The 19,673-nt window shown below is 38.3% G+C and overlaps 1 long non-coding RNA gene across 1 annotated transcript in view; it reads right to left on the minus strand.

Annotated features, from left to right (window-relative positions):
• Positions 1-696: 696 nt before the first annotated feature.
• The window catches only part of LOC131383332 (uncharacterized), a 247,892-nt gene continuing 228,915 nt past the window's right edge, over positions 697-19,673 (minus strand). The window contains exon 3 of the long non-coding RNA XR_009213310.1: positions 697-770. This is a non-coding gene — a long non-coding RNA (uncharacterized LOC131383332). The remainder of the gene's footprint in view (positions 771-19,673) is intronic.

Here is a 19,673-nt window from a genome sequence, read left to right on the forward strand (position 1 = left end):
AAAAATGTTACCCCATGCCTCTGCTGATAAGCAAGCAGGCAAGCCCTTGAAGGGACAGTGGAAATTGGTGAAAGAGCTTTCAAAAAAAAAAAAAATACACTTACAGTTTACAGTTCTAAAGAAGGATTCTTTTTTGTAACACCTTTATGTTCTCCAATCAATCAATTTATTGAGTTCAGTCGTTCAATAAATTTGGCATGAACAACCAGCAAACAAAAATGTTTTCAGCATTCCAGAGATGATCAATAATAGCAAATGCCATTAAATGAAAAAGTATCCATAGGTTGTTGTTTTTAATCCTAACCCTATGCTTAGTGATTGCAAAATTTATACCATTCCAGGTATGAATCTTAGTATTAGACTAATGGGATATTACCCATTCCAAGTCTGCAAGTGATTAAGACACTTAAAACGAAAAATATTTTTTCAATTGACTGCAAATATATTTTAATGCATGCATCCCAAGATATTGGCAACACCAACTGGATGAGAAGAGGCAGTTTGGCCAGATGCCATTTTGCCACTAACTAAAAAAGCTAAGGACTGCTCTGAAAATCTCCTAAATAAAAAAGCAATCTAGTTTCTGGCAAGGAGATCAGCAATGGCCATTTCATATAAATGAATCTGTCATGATATCATTTGTGCACAAGCTTGATCATCCAAAATAGCAGAAACAGCAGGCTGTGGTGTGGCTTTTCTTTATCTGTTTTTGATAGACTGCTTCTCCTTTTCCTGCCCCAAATGATGACTGCCACCGATGAAAAACGGTTCTGTGAAATTGCAATAAAATTATTCTCAGTTTTAATAGTCAACTAACTTACCGAAGAGAAACTGTACCTCTTATTTTGTTAGTGCTTTACAGATTCCGAACACAAGATCAATACGATCCTCCCTTTATATATCTTCATCAAAATAAGACAAGTGGAGTATGACAGGCTATAAAATATGTTCTTTGCTTATTGGTGTGCCCACTTGTTCCAGATCATTTGCAGGGCTGCCAGTAACAGAAGGAAGTGGCATAAATGAAACATGTCCCCCTTTTTTTCCCAGTAAGATTCTCTTGCAAGATCCACAAAGAACATCAGCCATTATTTTCTAAAGCCAATCAAAGGTCTTCTGTGCTACTGTGCACATCTAGACAGCTATGCAAGCTCGTCTTATTTACCCCATCTCCGGCTATCCCAGTCATGAGGTGTCTAAGCTGCTTCATTAAGCAGAACCAGCAAAAACAGCGTTCAAAATGGTGTGCCTTTCAATCCAAATAAAAAAAGAGCACTTTATTTTTTTTTTTCTTCCAAAGGCAATGAAAATTGTCGTAGCTTAGCAAGAAGATAATGGAAGTGCATCACTGGGCTGTAAGAGGCTTTGGAGTTGTATTATGCTGTGTCCCTTTTATCAGCACGACTTGGGGCTCCTCATGGATTCCCGCGATTTCACCGGCAAAGGAGTAAGATGACTCTACCTCCCTCCCTCTCCTCATAGGTTCCCACCCCCTCTGTACAGAACATCATGTTCCCAGACAACTTCCCTCAGGAACTGTAATTTTCTGATTACTGTTACACTGTGAGAAGATTCACAATGGTTGAACAGGTCACCCCATTCCCCAAAGAACCATAACTGCAAGGCAGTAATGTCCAAGCATGAATTTTCTCAGTTATGTGTATAATATCCTATTTTTAAAGCTACATTTCTGAGTAATTAATATAACTATAGGAGCTAAGTAAGAAAAATAAAACATGTTGAATTCTTTTTAAATGATCTCATTTTTTGAAGGGAGGGGGTTTAATTTCTTGCACGAATATCAAGAGTTCTGAGAAAGGCTCCATCCTCTCTTATAAAATATCCCACTTTTTGACTCTGAATCAGTCAGTTTTGTACAAAATGAAAAAAAGCCTGTATTTATTCAGCAAGATATCATACTATGTTTAGAAAGAGTATTAGAACATGAATCAAGGCCAGGAGTAGTGGCTCACACCTGTAATCCCTGCACTTTGGGAGACCAAAGTGGGCAGATCACCTGAGGTCAGGAGTTCCAAACCAGCGTGGCCAACATGGTAAAACTCTGTCTCTACTAAAAATACAGAATTAGCCAGGCATGGTGGCAGGCGCCTGTAATCCCAGCTACTCAGAAGGCTGAGGCAGGAGAATCACTTGAACCCAGGAGGCAGAAGTTGCAGTGAGCTGAGATCGCACCACTGCACTCCAGCCTGGGTAACAAGAGCAAAACTCTGTCACACACAAAAAAGAAAGAAAAAAAAACGAATCAAGAAATTTGGGTTGAAGTTTATATCACACAAACCTAGCTAATATTTGGCTTTGGGTAAATGTACCTCTTTGGACCTCATATTTTGCATATACAAATTAAAAGGTCAGACTAATGATATTAAGAACACTTCAAACTCTAACATTCAATTATTCTAATTGGCTGAGGAATAATATGAATAATATCATTTCTTAATTGCTTTATTTAACACTTAGTAAACCACAATTAAATGAATTTTCTCTCTGAAGGCCTGGCCTAGGTGAAATTTTTATTCTTTTAAAATAGATCTCCTTAATACACACTATCAAAATACCCTATTTCTTAAAGGCTTCACTAACCAAGGCCATTAGTTGAGAACTTAAGAACTGTAACGAAGTCAGCAAAACTCACCACGTAGGTTTAAAAGAACACTGAAAGGCTTTCTCTCATTTTTGACTTTGTCGTTTCTGAAAGGAATTTGGCTATCGTCCAGTTTAATTTATGTAACACTTTGTTGCTTGTGTTTAACATAATTGCAAACATGAAATGCATTCAGAATTGAAACCTAAGTGCTAACAATCTATTTTTCATCTCACCAAAAACTATAGGAAGAAAGGAATTCCACCACGGATTTTGAGGTCAAATGCTAAATAGCAGCATCAATCAAAGGTATTTACAGGACAATTATATTAGGTGTCATCAGGTTCCAGACTGATGATGTTTGTAAATTCAGAGATAGATTTAGATCCAAAACCCAAATCATAATTATTGTCACATGATAGGCATTCAAGCCTTAAATGTCCATCAAATATGTTATTCTCACAACCGTAGCTATTTATAAGCAAATTCAAGACGGAACTGGCAAGTAAAACAAAACATGTAGTGAATACCTGAATGCTGTTGAAATTGAATAGTGAAGACTTCTTCTAAAAATTGTTTTGCTTCAGTATCCTCTACAAATTCTCAAGCTTAATATTTTGAAAATTAATCATTTGAAAATTCTTAACTAATTTGCACTGGTTTTCTATTTCTTCTACCCCCAATTTCTTTTCTGACCATATGTTTATTGAAATATCTTCACTCCAAAACTGTACTAGTTATTTTCTGCTCATTCTAAAGATAAAATAATTTGCTTTAGTCTGTTCAATTTTATACTGCTTATACCCATTCACTTTATTTGCAGATTATTTTAAGAGTTCAAGCTACCGTTACTCACAAACTTAAGAAACAATCTAAGCAATAAATAATACTCATGGCAATATGAAACATTATCAAGTCTGAAGCTGCTATCTCAAAATCCAATTAAAAGAACAATGTCATGTGATAATGAGAGTGAAATACAGAAAGCACCCCTTCAAAAAGGCAATTCAAGTTAAGAGTATGCTCACATAGCAGGTGTCTATGGTGCTTGATGGGCATGTTCTCAGGCCTGAAACAAAGGCAGTCCATTTTTACTCTTGGGAGTAGATACAAAGTAACAGAGGAAGAAGGGGATTTGAGAAAAAGTGGAAAGAAGGGATACCACACAAAGGTCCCTTTATATTGCCTTCTTTCTTCTTTCTCTTTCTTCAATTGTTCATTCAATAAATATTGATTACTCACTATGCCCAAGGCTTATATATGTTTTTACATATAAAAATATATATATAATATACAGTACATGCAAACATGTATTGTAACATGGAAATTTGTGGGTTTTAACTGAATTTATTTCCTTTAAAACCTTTTCATTTCAAATTGAGTTGGAGATGTTTCTACTGAGTGCCTACAAAGTACTGGAAGAAACAGATCCAACAGAAACCTTTCAATACTTTCCTCACTGATCTTCTCTGTGGTTTTGACATTCTCTTATGGTGGAAATTCTCTCTCTTCTGGCTCTATAACAGCACATACTCTTGATTCTTCTCTTAGCTCTCTGTCCATTGTGCGTGACAATTTCTACCCAAGAATCTTCTTAATCCATTTTGTTCTAATGGATTAAGAATAAGATGGATCATGGCATCCAAATGGCAATGTTTCTCAGAATTATATCATCCCATCCTCTTTTTTTACAAAAGCTCTCCCTAGAATGTGTTCTCCTTCCCACCTTTGACTTAGAACCTTTATCTCTGATCTTGATCATCTTCTGGGCCCCAAAGACAGTTTCAGTCCTCTGCTGGACTTCTCCTCTTAGAAATACCAGGCATGGCCAGGCGCAGTGGCTCACGCCTGTAATCTCAGCACTTTGGGAGGCTGAGGCGGACAGATCACAAGGTCAAGAGATCGAGACCATCCTGGCCAACATGGTGAAACCCCGTCTCTACTAAAAATACAAAAATTAGCTGGGCGTGGTGGTGCATGCCTGTAGTCCCAGCTACTTGGGAGGCTGAGGCAGGAGAATGGCTTGAACCCAGGAGGCGGAGGTTGCAGTGAGCCGAGATCACACCACTGCACTCCATGCACTCCAGCCTGGCTACAGAGCAAGAATCTGTCTCAAAAAAAAAAAAAAAAAGAAAGAAAGAAAAAGAAAAGAAAAGAAATACCAGGCATACCACCTTCCTCTGTTTCCTAATCTGCTTCTCCTTCTAATTTCCTGTTTGTATCAAGTGCTTCCTCATTCCCCTGGTGACTCAACCCTGAAACTTCAAGATATTATAGATTTCTTCCTATCACTCACTCCCCCTATTCATCTATCACTTAGTTCTGTTGTTCCTACCTCCCTTTTGTATTTCAAATCCATCTTCTATCCATCCCTCACTGACACTTCCTTTGTTCACGTCTTTACTATTTCTCATTTGAATGTCTGCAAATATCTAACTAATTGCCCTGCCTCTAATCAGGATTCCTGCCAATCTGTTCTCTAGCTTGATAATGGATGGTCTTTCTAAAACACAAATCTGAGTGTGCCACCCCTATCCTATGAGCCTGTTTTGGTTTCCGTGTCTTGCAAGATGAAGTCTTGGCTCACCACAGGAATTGGACCTTTTCCACTTCTTTGCCTCATCTAGTACTACTTCCCCAAAACCTCGTTTAGCTCCACTCCCACCAAAATGTTTGTATTACCAGAATTTGCCATGTTATCTCACCCATCTTAACCTCTGTAAATATCTTTCCTTTGCTTAGAATGTTCTCCTCATTTCAGCCTATGTAAGCCCCAAAATATTTGCCATGAGAACTCTCTGGCTCCTCTGTGTGGCTTTGATGCTCTCGCCTCTGTAGCCACCTGTTCCCAGGCTGCCAGTGTGGGCCCTGGAGAAGCAGTTTCCTCACTGGCCAAGATCACTCAGAAGCCATCATGATGGAATGGGGGACTGTGGGGGTGGCTGAGAGGTATTCCTTTCCTCTCCAAATAAAATCTTTGTCTTTTATTCATTAAATCCTAAAATTGATCTAAATCTTCAACACATAAATCATTTTAAATACATATTTTGAACCCTAGGTGGTCTTCACTGGTTGCTTTTTTCACCCAAATACCACCAATAATGGTTTGTGGGGCTGTGATGGTGAGGTCAAAGAACTTTAACCTGGAAATTTACCATCCTTATTCCTGGCTATGGGCTCCAGGGTTAACATATAATTTCAAGCTGTGTAGCAAAGCATTCTCTCATTATTTTTAAAGATTTCTATTTTATCACTTCTAAAGTGTAGGGAATTTGGAAAATATACCTTCCATAACGTAACCAGAGTTAGACACCATGATTGGCATTTAGATGTATTTGCTTCCAGTCTTGTTATTTATCTGTATTCCAATTTTGACAAAGTGATATTCTCTGCATAAGTGTTGTTTATTTAAAACAATGCTACTAGGTGCTTTCTGTATCATTAAATACTATATTTAAATATGGCTAACTAATATTACATTGAATGCAACTGGAATAATTTGGCTAACAATAATTATGGTTAACAAACCATATTTTTATACTACCCTATTATAGACATTTAATTTTTCTCAATGTTTCACTCTTGGGGGTAGCACTCCAACAAATAAACAGTATATTAGAGTGGTGGCGGTGTTGGTGTTTTCACAATTTCTCACCAGGACAAAGTATTTTTTTTTTTAATTCATATCAGTTTGATAGATAATATAAGATATCTCATTATGGCTTTACTTCTTATTTCTTTGAATATCAGTGAGGCTATACATGCTTGTTGTCCATTGTATTTCCTTAGAAAATTGCTTGTTCATTTCCTCTGCCTATTTTAATTACCTAATGTGTATTTTTCCTATTGATTTATAAAAACTTCATTATTATATTATTATTATATTATATAACATTATATCAAGGATCTTAACCTTTTGATGTGTATTGTCTAAGTGTTCTACAGAGTTTGCCATTTGCTTTTCAACTTTGTGCGTAGAGTCTTGATTCTTTTGCTTTATGGAAGCTGTAAATATTTATGTAGTCAAAACTATCATTATTTTCATTGTTGTTCCTTTCACGATTTTATACATAGAATGTCTTTCGCCATATGAATGTGAAGAAAATATTATCCTTATAGTACTTTTATTATTTCTTTTTATTTTATTTAACTCTGTAATCCACCTGGCATTTATATTGGCATACTGCTCGAGGTAGGAATATAACTTTTTCCCCACTAAAATTTACTTCAGTCTCACTTATTGACTAAATCTTTCTTTTCAAGCTTGCTTTTAAGACCACATTTCATAAGATGTTCTATATGGTCTAACAGATCTTTTTAGGGGCTTTCTGTTTGTGGCTCATTTTCAGGCCTCACTGATTTTGTGTCCTTGAATTAGTCAGTTCACTTCCTGGTGTCTAATTCCATTATCTGCAAAATAGATAGATCTGCTTGCAGACTGCTTTAAGATTAGAGATGATTCATATGAGATGCTTATCATAGCACATGGAAAGTTAGAAGCACTCGATAAATAGAAGTTCCTATTTATTTATTGTATTGACTGATATCTTCTGCCAGCACCACAATGACAAACACATTTTTAAACTTAGCATACAACCTGACACTCAGCCGTGGGAAAACTCTTGCATGTTTACTTCCAACATAGGCCTCATTATCAACACTCTTCCCACCCAGGAGTCATAAGTTTAACAAATATTTCAGCACCTACCATGTGCAAGGCATTGTAGGGAATAAGAAGATAAATGAAAAATAGCAGCATTATACAGAACTTCCCTAATCCCAGCTTGCTTCTGCTGTGCAAAATATAAATGAAATATTTTTTATTCAACCAAATATTCATTAGCCCTTGCTATATGACTGGACACAGAGCTACTGGCTATCAGCATGGAGTAGCATGCTACTATTTTGTCCAGGATTCTCATACAAATTCGATCCTGCATATGCCAGACATGGACAAATATCACACATTTGGGGAATTTGCTGAGATGATCTCCCTTCAATATCCAGTCAAATACCTTCTTTCAATATCCAGCCAAATACCTTCTCTTTCATGAAGTCTTCCCTAGTTTATCCATTAGAGGTTATTACTGTTTACTCAGAATCCCTCGGGTGTTTCTATTCATTTCTTTTTTTCTAATAACTCAAATGGCACATTCCTCTGGCCTCCCAGAACATTTGCACGATGTTCGACTACAGTATCTTCTTTCCTTTTCTTTTTTTTTTTTTTTTTTTTTGAGACGTAGTCTCACTCTGTCGCCCAAGCTGGAGTGCAGTGGCGCCATCTCGGCTCACTGCAACCTCCGCCTCCCGGGTTCAAGAGATCCTCCCTGCCTCAGCCTCCTGAGTAGCTGGGATTACAGGCCCCCACCACCACACCTGGCTAATTTTTGTATTTTTAGTAGAGACAGGGTTTCACCATGTTGGTCAGGCTACTCTCAAACTCCTGACCTCAGGTAATCCACCCACCTCAGTCTCCCAAAGTGCTGGATTACAGGCATGAGCCACCACGCCTGACCTGATTAGTATATTTTTGTCTTGCTTCTATGTTCATCTATATGCCTACCCGTCATTCACCCCCATCTGATTATCTTCCTCTCAGGATCAGAGCTACATCTTCTTTCTCTTTGTATTCCTGGCAAACACACTGCCTATTCGATAACAAATACATGCAAATGATGCTCATCTTCTATTCTCGTTTATTATATATTAGTTAAGTAAAGCTACCATATTGTAGCTTATATTTTAGCTACATATCTGTGCAATGTGCTCCAGTTTGGAGAATATTTTTCATGCATTTTTGTGAGCCATTGCCACTGGACTCATATGTTGCACTATATTAACACACTATCTACTTTGAAATATGAATATTGGGGGAGGGGAATGGATAATACTTTCCATTATCAGTATTAAAAATAATGCAGGCTGGGCGTGGTGGCTTATACTTGTAATCCCAGCACTTTGGGAGGTAGAGGGGGTGGATCACGAGGTCAAGAGATCGAGACCATCCTGGCCAACATGATGAAACCCTATCTCTACTAAAAATGCAAAAATTAGCTGGGCATGGTGGCACATGCATGTAGTCCCAGCTACTCGGGAGGCTGAGGCAGGAGAATTGCTTGAACCCAGGGACAGAGGTTGCAGTGAGCCGAGATCGTGACACCGTACTCCAGCCTGGCAACAGAGCAAGACTCTGTCTCAAAATAATAATAATAATAATGCTAAAAATCCTGAATATTATCAATATGGGAGTTTGGAGTTGTAACCTAATCTTCTCTGAATCCTGAGCCTTGACATTTTATTTAACTTCTAAGATTCTTATTATTCCCATCATTTACTTAACAATCTTTTTCTATCCTTTTCTTTTAGCATTTCCCTTGTTATTTTACTTAAAATTATTCTCAAACTTTTCAAATATTCGAGTCTTATTTTCCCATCTATAATTGTAATGTAAATTCTTCACGTACAAGGACAATTTCATATTCTGCTTTATATGTCCCACGGCACCCAGCACAGTGCTGCGATCTTGCTAGGTTATCAAAATCTGATCTACTGATTTAAGTAATTAGCACTTCACTGAGGGACACATTTAAGAAAGTATCAATGTGAATACAACCTATCTAACAAGGTTAACACCTATTGAGCCCCTAATATGTGCCCAATGTTAGGCATATCACATGGCCTTGCCCATTTAATCATCACAACTCTATAAGGTAGATACTATTATTATCCCCGCTTCACCAGTGAAGAACCAAGACGTAGTGAAGTTAAACAGGGAGTGAATGGCTGAGCACAGATATGACCCCAGTCTATCCAAGAGCCAAGTTTAAGGTCTTAATCAATACCATGTACTGCCTGAAGAAGTATATAAGGATGTAAGAATCACTGACCACTGAAGAGATGAATTATGGTTTATATAAGATCAAACTGATAGAAACTATAAATAGCTCTCCTCTTTTGAATTTAAAATTTCACAAAGAATACTTTAAGTTTCAACATTAACAGATTATTGCATTAAGTTTAAATATTAACAAATACATTCATTTCAAAGATATTCCCAGGATTTAAAGTCAAATCCCATAAAATGATATAACTTTTTATAAATCACTGCATTATAAGATGTTAATACAAATATCTAGAAGCTGAATTGTAGAATGACTATCAGGATGCAATGTCCATTAAAAACATAAAATTACATTCCAAATGTACAGTTGTATATGTATCTTGTCTACAAAAAATGTTTAATAAAAGTTGATCAAATGGGTCGTTATGGAAAGAGAACACAGGGGGCTTCCTATACATTTTTGTCTGACACATATGAACTGTGTCAAATCAAAATCTCCTTAGAGAAACTTCTGACAGAAGACAAAATACCTGATATAAACCTCTATCTAACTTAAAGATCTGCATTCTCCCCACCCCTATTTAAGCCACACTGTGCTTAAATGAGTTGCCACTGTTGCTCTTTTACATTTTACAATTCTTGCTACCTAAAAAGAACACTAACTGCATTTTTAGAAATCAAGCCATTCCAAGAAAAATTGAGAATAAATATAGCGCAATTCCTACCTTGCTGTTAGATTTGTCTAAGCTGAACAGCTCCCTGGTTGTGAAATGCAAATGATAGCTAAAACATTCTGCTAATTCCAAAGTTCCAATGCAAGATGAATACACACAGCACTTCAGTGTTCTAGTTTATAGCTAATGAATAGCACTGGTATTTTCATAGCCACGAAAACAAACCAAGTACTGTAATTTTATGACACTAAGCAAAACGCACAAAAATAGGTAATGGTTGTACTCACTAGTACTTGAGAACAAAGAAATCGGTACCACTGAGCCTAAGAATTATGGTATAAGTCTTATATTCTCTTCAAAGTGTTAGTTGAATGCTTTTACGTTGTTTTCATCATTAAGGAGCTGTCATAATTATCTGTGTGTGATAGCAGAGTAATGTCTGAATAAAAATACAAAACTGATTAGAAAATGCTGAGACTGTAATTAAACCGAACTAATCCAAAATAAATACAACATTTTAATTTCATTAGTATTCCAGATCCTTAAACAGTTGTGGTACCTAGCATAAAAAGATTACAAATTCCCAGGAAACTACATTAATCACACAGCTGAGAAGTGAATTAGAATAAAAAGCATTCTCCGAAGTCTTAATGGAAAAAGGTGAGAATTTTATTTCCTATTGTTCTAACTTTCCAAATCTCTGAATTTCCCTTTCTTGTGGGAGACGGGAGGGGAGCAAATTGGCTCAAAACTCACCTCTGAAATTTTATGAATTCGAATGACTCCTTAAAAAGAAACCAAAGACCACACCAAAGGCACTTGCAAGGAAATATAAACAATCCTCTGAAATCTACTGTTCTCGCAAACCTGTCCCTTTTTGCACCAGCAGGCCTTTTGCACCAAGGGAAACAGTCATTCCAAAGAGTCTTGCTCTGCTATGCCATAGGTAATCTTTTTGCATAAGAAGAGAATTTTATATCAGCAAAAAAGGTAGAAAATATAGGATGTGCTTAATATTTAAGAAAAAGCATTTGTAGCACTCTATCAAGAATGATCATTATTCAATACCCATGTCAGATAGAAAGCTCCTGAATCTGATTTTATTCCATTCACTGATATTCCTTGTGTACCTATGAGAAATAAGGCATGGTGTTAGATGCAGAAGGTATGAAAATGAACAGATAAGGACCTTTCCTTCCAGGCCTTCCCATCAATCATGACCAAACACGGTAGTATCATATTTCCATATGTAGCAATATATTCATATTGTTCAACCTGCCACAAAATTAACATTTGTTAACATTAAATAGGCTAATAAATGAAAAATTTACATGTCTGTATGAACTAAGTTCTCAAATATTTGTACAAATGATGGCATATGTGGACATAAAATATAGAACTAACTCTAAAATTGAGGAAAAGAAAAAATATACATGCAAACTTTGGCTATTCTGGTGATCCCCTGCTGTATTAGTCCATTTTCATGCTGCTGATAAACACATACCCAAGAATGGGCAATTTACAAAAGAAAGAGGTTTAACTGGACTCACAGCTCCACTTGGCTGGGAAGGCCTCACAATCATGGTGGGAGGCAAGGAGGAGAAAGTCACATCTTAATGTGGATGGCGGCAGGCAAAGGGAGAACTTGTGCAGAGAAATTCCCGTTTTTAAAATCTTCAGATCCCATGAGACTCAGTCACTATCACCAGAACAACGCAGGAAAGATCCGCACCCATAATTCAATCACCTCCCTCTGGGATCCTCCCATTATATGTGGCTATTGTGGGAGTTACAATTCAAGATGAGATTTGGGTGGGGACACAGCCAAACCATATCACCTGCCCTTGCGTTTCTTTGGATTTCTAGCACAGAATTCTATTATCTGATCTAATTTCCCCCAGCTCACCACTGTCCTCTGATTTACTGTGGATTAGCGTGAAGTTTTTGCTGTTTTTCAGGTATTGGCCTTTTGCTAACTTCTTGGCTTATTGGCCCTATTTGATGCTCTACAACTCCCAGACTTTTCCTTCCAAACTTTCCTTCCTATATTGCTCTACACAATGTCTTCTATTCCTCTCCTGCCATGACTCTCACTCTAACATTTTTCCCTAATCCTTCATCACAATGACAGGTGAGAGTCTGCAACAAAAGATTCAGAAATATGTCAGCCCACTCCTTAAAATGTTAAGTAATTTTGCTCACTGTCATCAGGTAGAGAAGAATATTCAGCCAGGTCTTTCCAGGACAGGAGCTGCCTCTTGAGAATACATTAGGCTCTTTAGGCAACTACCTTAACAATTTTGGGGCATACAGTATTGCACTAAATTGTGTCCTACAGGCATATAAGGCACTGAACATCCTCCAAAGAAATCCATCTTATTCCTAGGGAATAGTGGGCTTTTTTTCCAAAAATAAAATGTGATTTAAAATGAATTAACTGGGGGATAACTTCCCCAGTCTTTTACATGGGATTTGGAAAAATGGTTGAGTGTTAAAAGGTATGGACTTCTATAAATGTTTTAAAATTGCAACTCCTTTCACATGAACAACAGATGCTAAAAGAAATCACTATTCTACAGAAACAGTTCATTTTAAAATAAATCAATTAGAAGATGTTACTAAAGACAAATAAAAATATGGAGACATTTCTCATTTATATTCAAAGCTAAGGATTAGGAGAACAACCCAATTACTCATCCAATCTGCCCATTTAAGCACCTGTCAACTAAAGGGATTAATATGCATTATGTTTATGGAATTAGGGGCAGCTCTGTCACAGTCTTTGCCTGAGAACCATTAACAAACACATTTTCTAAGTATGTATTAACATTTCTTAGCTGTCACTACTGTAATGACCCTGATACATGCTAATGAAAGCATTGAAATTTCACAGCTATATTGTTGTACATAGAAGATGGAGCCTTCCCCCAACCTGTCCCCCGAAAACATACAGTTGCTCTCCTCCATCTAAGGAAACAAATAGTTGCTTCAAATAACCAATTCATAAAAGCTAATTATTCTCACGGGGATTTATTTTTTTCTTCTTGAAGAGACAAATTAGAACAAGTATAGGAAGGAAACGATTAAGTCACAAAAGTGTAAAAATGTTCAGAACTACATAATGTGGGATCTGAGTTACTGGAGATACCATATGCAGCATCTGCAAATGATGATCACTCTCAGATGGCAGCAACACCTGCTCTGGCTCTGACTGTGGTGTAAAACTCTGAAACCAAGGTACTGGTACGCTACTGAGTCTATTTGAGGATAGGTTAACCATTTTGGCAGTGACTTCCTTCCAGTGACAAATGGAATCATATGTCATAAATGGGCTGTACATACATAAATAACTTCATTGTTACGTAAGTACTCAAGTCACATAAAAATAATAATAATAACGAATCAATTAAAAATTAGCAAAAGATGAACTGACACTTCACGAACAAAGATGTTTGCAGGGCCAATAAGCACATAAAAAGAAGTACATCTGTAGTTAACAGGGAAATGGAAATGAAAACTATGATGAGATCCTCTTCATGCCCACTAGAACGGCTAAAGTTACAAAGACAGGGATTGGGGGAACATGAAACAACTGGGAATCTCATACATTACTGGTGAGAACATAACATGTTAAAACCATTTTGAAAACTGTTATACTGTTTCTTTCAAAGCTATCCTACACGCCAGTGATTCTACTCCTTGGTGTTACCCAAACGAAAGGAAACATATATCCTCAAAATGGTGTATATAAAAAAATGTATTGCAATTTTCTTCATAAAAGCCCCAACTGGAAGCAATCTACATGTTCATCAACAGGAGAATGGATAAACAAATTATATAGTCATATAATGGAACACCACTCAGCAATGAAAAGGATTGAACTACTGACACAACCACATGGGTGAATGTCAAAAATATATTTCCAAATAAAAGCACGACACAAAAGAGCATGCACTTTATGATTCCATTCATCTGAAGCTCTACTACAGCAGGGAGAAGAAATCTTTGGTGATATAAATAACAAAAACGGTTTTCTCTGGGTACAGTGTATTGACTGCAAAGGGGCACGAGGAACTTATTGAGGTAATGCAAATGTTCTATTTCTTGATTGAGGTGTGGAGTACATAGATGTATACAGTTGTCAAAAGTCATCAAGCTGCACACTTAAAATTAAATTATACTACAACTAAATACAGACCTAAAACTGATCAGCCATATTATTAACCATTCTAAAGCACTTAATAATAATAGTTAAAACTTACATAGTATTCATTATATAAATGACTGTTCTAAGCTCACATATTATCCAACTTAATCCTCATTACAATTTTATGAGGTAAATGCTATTGTTGTCTCCACTTTATAGATGAGAATCTGAGGGGCTAAATAACTTGACTTAAGGTCTCGTAGTTTATACATCCATCCATGTCTTATAGAGATAGTTAATAAGTTCAACATATCTTACATCAACCTTAAAGAGGCCTAAATAGAACTGGGTGCAGTAGTGCATGCCTGTAACCTCAGCTACTTGAGAGACTGAGCTGTGTGTAATCTCAGCTACTTGGGATGCTGAGACGGGAGACTTTCTTGAGCACAGGAGTTCAAAACCATCCTGGGCAATGTTGCGAGACACCATCTCAAAAACAAACAACAACAAAAGACAAAGAGTCCTAAGTAGTTCATAATTTGGATTTGATGAACTATTTAGTTCACAAGCTACAAATTAATATTGCATGAACTTAAATGATAAATAACAATCCTGCTGGGTGAGGTGACTCACACCTGCAATCCCAGCACTTTGGGAGGCTGGGGCAGGCTGGTCACTCAACATCAGGAGTTCAAGACCAGCCTGGCCAGCATGGTGAAACCCCACCTCTACTAAAAATATAAAAATTAGCTGGGTTTGGTGGGGCATGCTTGTAATCCCAGCTACTTGGGAGGCTGAGGCAGGAGAATGGCTTGAGCCTGGGAGGTGGAGGTTGCAGTGAGCCAAGATCGCACCACTATACTTCAGCCTGGGCGACAGAGCAAGACTTGGTCTCAAAATAAATAAATAACAGTCCTTATAAAGTATTTTTGATTCATGAATATGTATACTTGTGACAATTGTAACAAATAAAACTATAAGAAACTGAGAAAGGACAGTGCTACCAAGATTCACGGGGCACATTCGGATGCTGTCTGCCTGTAGAGGCAAGACACATGGGCATAGCTCTGAGTCAGTTATCTGTCTGCGAAGGTCCATTTCAGGACCTGACACAGCTGACACACTTGAATGGTGTCTTGGATGATGAGAAAACAAAGAATGTGTATTAAGTTTTATCGACATCAACTTGAAGGGTGTAGAGGGCTAGACACAGTTTCAAATGACCCCTATGAGTCAGAGTTAAAAATAGAATGATGTTCAATGGTAACAAAGATTGGTCTTTTCAATTGGGGGGAAAAGCAGTAAGGTACAAAAGGCAAGGAAACTCTTCTGTTAAAAGACTCCCAATAGGAGGAAGGCCCAGCCTCCTTCTGCACCCTCCCAGTCTCCACATCATTTTAATTACTTTGATGTCTTCTCTATGCAGCTGAAAATAAACATTGAATAATCAATGTATTTTAAATTAGTGATAGCTTCATATTCAAATTTTCCTCTTTTCATTCCTGATAGGTATGCTTAAAATAAAGATTTTTAGATTGTAGCTGTTTACACTGTCCATTTCTATCTCCCTTATATTAAAAATTAACACTCTGAGTCTGGAAACCAGGAGGTAGAATACTCTTCGGGGGAGGAAAAGAAAACGTCCGGAAATCTTGAAGGAGTATAACTGAAGGATGTTAAAGTGACTAAGACGTGAGGAAAGAAACAAATTTTGTGCAAACCACCATGTATTTTACTACTCTCAGGTTTGTCGGAGACAAATTCCCAAACCACAAAGCCCTGCGCCATTGGTAGGATATTCCTTCGGCCCTTCAGTCCCAATACCTTCTCCCTCGTCACTCCTCTCCTGTGGCCTCATCTTCCCATCAATATCCCTCTTCTGATATGCTCCTGTTCAAAGGTCTCTAATTACAGCCATTACCAACTCCCCAGTGCCCATCAACAGTGATAAGTTCCTGTTATCACCTCTCTAATTATATCCATTACCACTTCCTTATCCACACTAACCAATTAATTCATTAATCAGTTAACAAACCTCAAATTAATACCCCTCAGGACACATTATCAGATATTACGGGGTACAAAAATTGGTATGTGACACTCTTCCCTACTCTGAAGGAATTCCCAGCCTATTCAGGAGTCAAGAATGTGTGTGTGTGTGTGTGTGTGTGTGTGTGTATGTGTGCCTATGTGTGTGTCTGTGTATGTCTGTATGTGTGTGTATCTGTGTGTGTCTGCATATGAGTCTGTGTGTATGTGTCTGTGTGTATATGTGTGTCTGCATATATGTGTCTGTGTGTGTGTGTGTGTGTGTGTGTGTGTGTGTGTGTGTGTGTGTGTGTGTGTGTGTGTGTGTGTGTGTGTGTGTGTGTGTGTGTGTGTGTGATTTCAGCACTACTGAATTGAAGGGAACATTTCCAGTATATTGAGATGAGCAGAGGTGGCTCCCACTGAAAAGGTGAAAGACCTGAGCTTCCCTCTCTGAATGAAAAACAGGACTCAAACTTTTAGTGAGTTGTGTGAACAAAACCCAGAAGTGAAAATGATAAGACCGGCCGGGCGCGGTGGCTCACGCTTGTAATCCCAGCACTTTGGGAGGCCGAGGCGGGCGGATCACGAGGTCAGGAGATCGAGACCACAGTGAAACCCCGTCTCTACTAAAAATACAAAAAAATTAGCCGGGCATGGTGGCGGGCGCCTGTAGTCCCAGCTACTCAGAGAGGCTGAGGCAGGAGAATGGCGTGAATCCGGGAGGCAGAGCTTGCAGTGAGCCAAGATTGCGCCACTGCACTCCAGCCTGGGTGACAGAGCGAGACTCTGTCTCAAAAAAAAAAAAAAAAAAAAAGAAAAAAAAGAAAATGATAAGACCAATCTCCCCTGAAAAAAAAGCTTGGGTTCTGAGGCAGAGGGTCCCAGGACTGACGTAGTAAATTAGACCAGATCACTAAGGAAAAGACTTCAATAGCAAGGAGTATAGTTTTTACTTGTAATATAGGCATTATGAGTCGGTGACAACTAATATTGCATCCTACAGCAAATACACAAATAAACTTATTAAACTTATGTCTTTCAGTTGTAAGTCAGAACTCATCTATTGAAAGCCCGTAAGAAGAGGGACAGCATGACTGATGGCACCAGCCAGTGGACATGTGAGACCCTTAGACATCTCCAGGCCCACCTCAGATCTGGCAATGGTCAGTGATATGCTATGATGGGCAGCCCTCTAGCGCAGGCCAAACATTCATATATTTTATTTGTATTTGTACAAAGTAACTCTGGGCATTTCTTCACTTCTAGAAATAAACAATATAAAGAATATTTATATAAATTAAGGCCATCTTTCAGGATGATGATATAAAAATCTCAGTGAAGATTTCAAAATGCATAGAGGCTATGCAATGTAGTAGAAAGAGGTGTGAACAGTAAGTAATCTTGCCATTAATCTAAACCCTGTTACAGACACGTTATATGTGATTAAATTTTCTCATCTATAAAATAAAAAGTTTAGGCTAATTCTAAGGTCTCTTTGAGTCTAAAAGGGTCTGTTTTATCTCTGTAATTTCACATGCCATGATTAAAAACTATGAATAGCGCTTATTAAAAAATTTAAAACTAGATTTTATTTTGCTCTAATTACAAATTAATAACATAGCTTAATGTCTAATACTAATTGGCAAAGGTTGGTCAAAATCAGAAAAGTATTCAGAAACTTGACTTGATGTGTATATTAGTTATCTATTGCTGCATAGCTAATTACCACAAATTTAGTGGCTTATAACAACACACATGTATTATCTGACAGTTTCTACGAGTCAGGAGTCTGTGCCCAGCATAGCTGGGTTCTGTGCTCAGGGTCTCAAAAGTTGTCAACCAAGGTGCATTCTGTTCCGAGCTGGGGGACCTCAACCAAACTCATGTGATTGTTGGCAACATGCAGTTCCTGAGGTCCCTGTCTAGTTGCCAGATGTCATGTAGGGGCCACCCTCAGCTCCTAGAGCTGTCCTAGAGGCAGGCTTCAGGGCCGGCAACTGCTAAGACAAGTCTTATACAGCATATCATATTCACAGGAGGGACAGCGCATCTCTCCTTTGCCATTTTATATCAGCTGGAAGCAAGTCACAAGCTCTGCCTCCTGCTCAAGGGTAGTGGATCACACCAGGGTATGACTCATTGGGGTCACCTTAGGGTCTGTTCCCACAGTGTGAAAGGTAAAACAATTGTGTTACGATAGCAATCTAACTTCTTTCAGTCAACTTTTTAAAACGCAACAGATGGAGCTGGGCTTGGTGGCTCACTCCTGTAATCCCAGCACTTTGGGAGGCCGAGGGGGGTGGAGTCACTTGAGGTCAGGAGTTCAACACCAACCAATATGGCAAAACCCCATCTCTACTAAAAACACAAAAATTAGCTGAGCATGGTGGCAGGTCTCTGTAATCCCACTACTTGGGAGGCTGAGGCAGGAGAATCACTTGAACCCAGGAGGCGGAGGTTGCAGTGAACTGAGATCATGCCACTGTACTCCAGCCTGGGTAACAGAGCAATATTCTGTCTCAAAAAAATAAAAATAAATAAAATGCAATAGATAATTAAGAACTAAAATGAGACAGGACAGGATGCTATTGGAAAACTTTCTTACAATAGTTGCCATGACAAAAAACATAGTAGAAAGCAGCATGTGTTCAGCACTTCCTGTGCAGTGGGCTTTGCACACACGTTATTATATTTAACAGTCACAATGACTCTATAAGATAGGGTTATTATCCCCATCTTAGAGTACAAAACATGATGCAAAGATAGGTTAAGTGGCTTGCACAAGGCCACACAACTACAAAGAAGCAGAATTTGGTAAGAACCCTAACCTCATTTTCCTATACAGTAGCAAAGGAAATGTCTACTACATTTGGAAGCCTAGTAACTAGATTACTCAGCAAATCATTATAGTCTTAAGCCTCAGTTTCCTCATCTGTAAAATGGAGAAGATAGTGGTACCGGCCAGGCGTGGTGGCTCACGCTTGTAATCCCAGCACTTTGGAAGGCCGAGGCGGGCGGATCACGAGGTCAGGAGATCGAGACCACGGTGAAACCCCGTCTCTACTAAAAATACAAAAAAAATTAGCCGGGAGTGGTGGCGGGCGCCTGTAGTCCCAGCTACTCAGAGAGGCTGAGGCAGGAGAATGGCGTGAACCCGGCAGGCGGAGCTTGCAGTGAGCCGAGATTGTGCCACTGCACTCCAGCCTGGGCGACAGAGCCAGACTCTGTCTCAAAAAAAAAAAAAAAGAATATAGTGGTACCTGGTCTAGATACCTCATAAGGTTGTTGTGAAAATGAAATGGGAATGAGATGTGTAAAGCTCTTCACACACTGTAAGTGCTTACTAAGCCCGTATTGTTGCTGTTCTGTTGGAAGTTC

This window comes from Hylobates moloch, unplaced genomic scaffold (assembly GCF_009828535.3).
Source record: "Hylobates moloch isolate HMO894 unplaced genomic scaffold, HMol_V3 SCAFFOLD_4, whole genome shotgun sequence".
NCBI lineage: Eukaryota > Metazoa > Chordata > Mammalia > Primates > Hylobatidae > Hylobates > Hylobates moloch.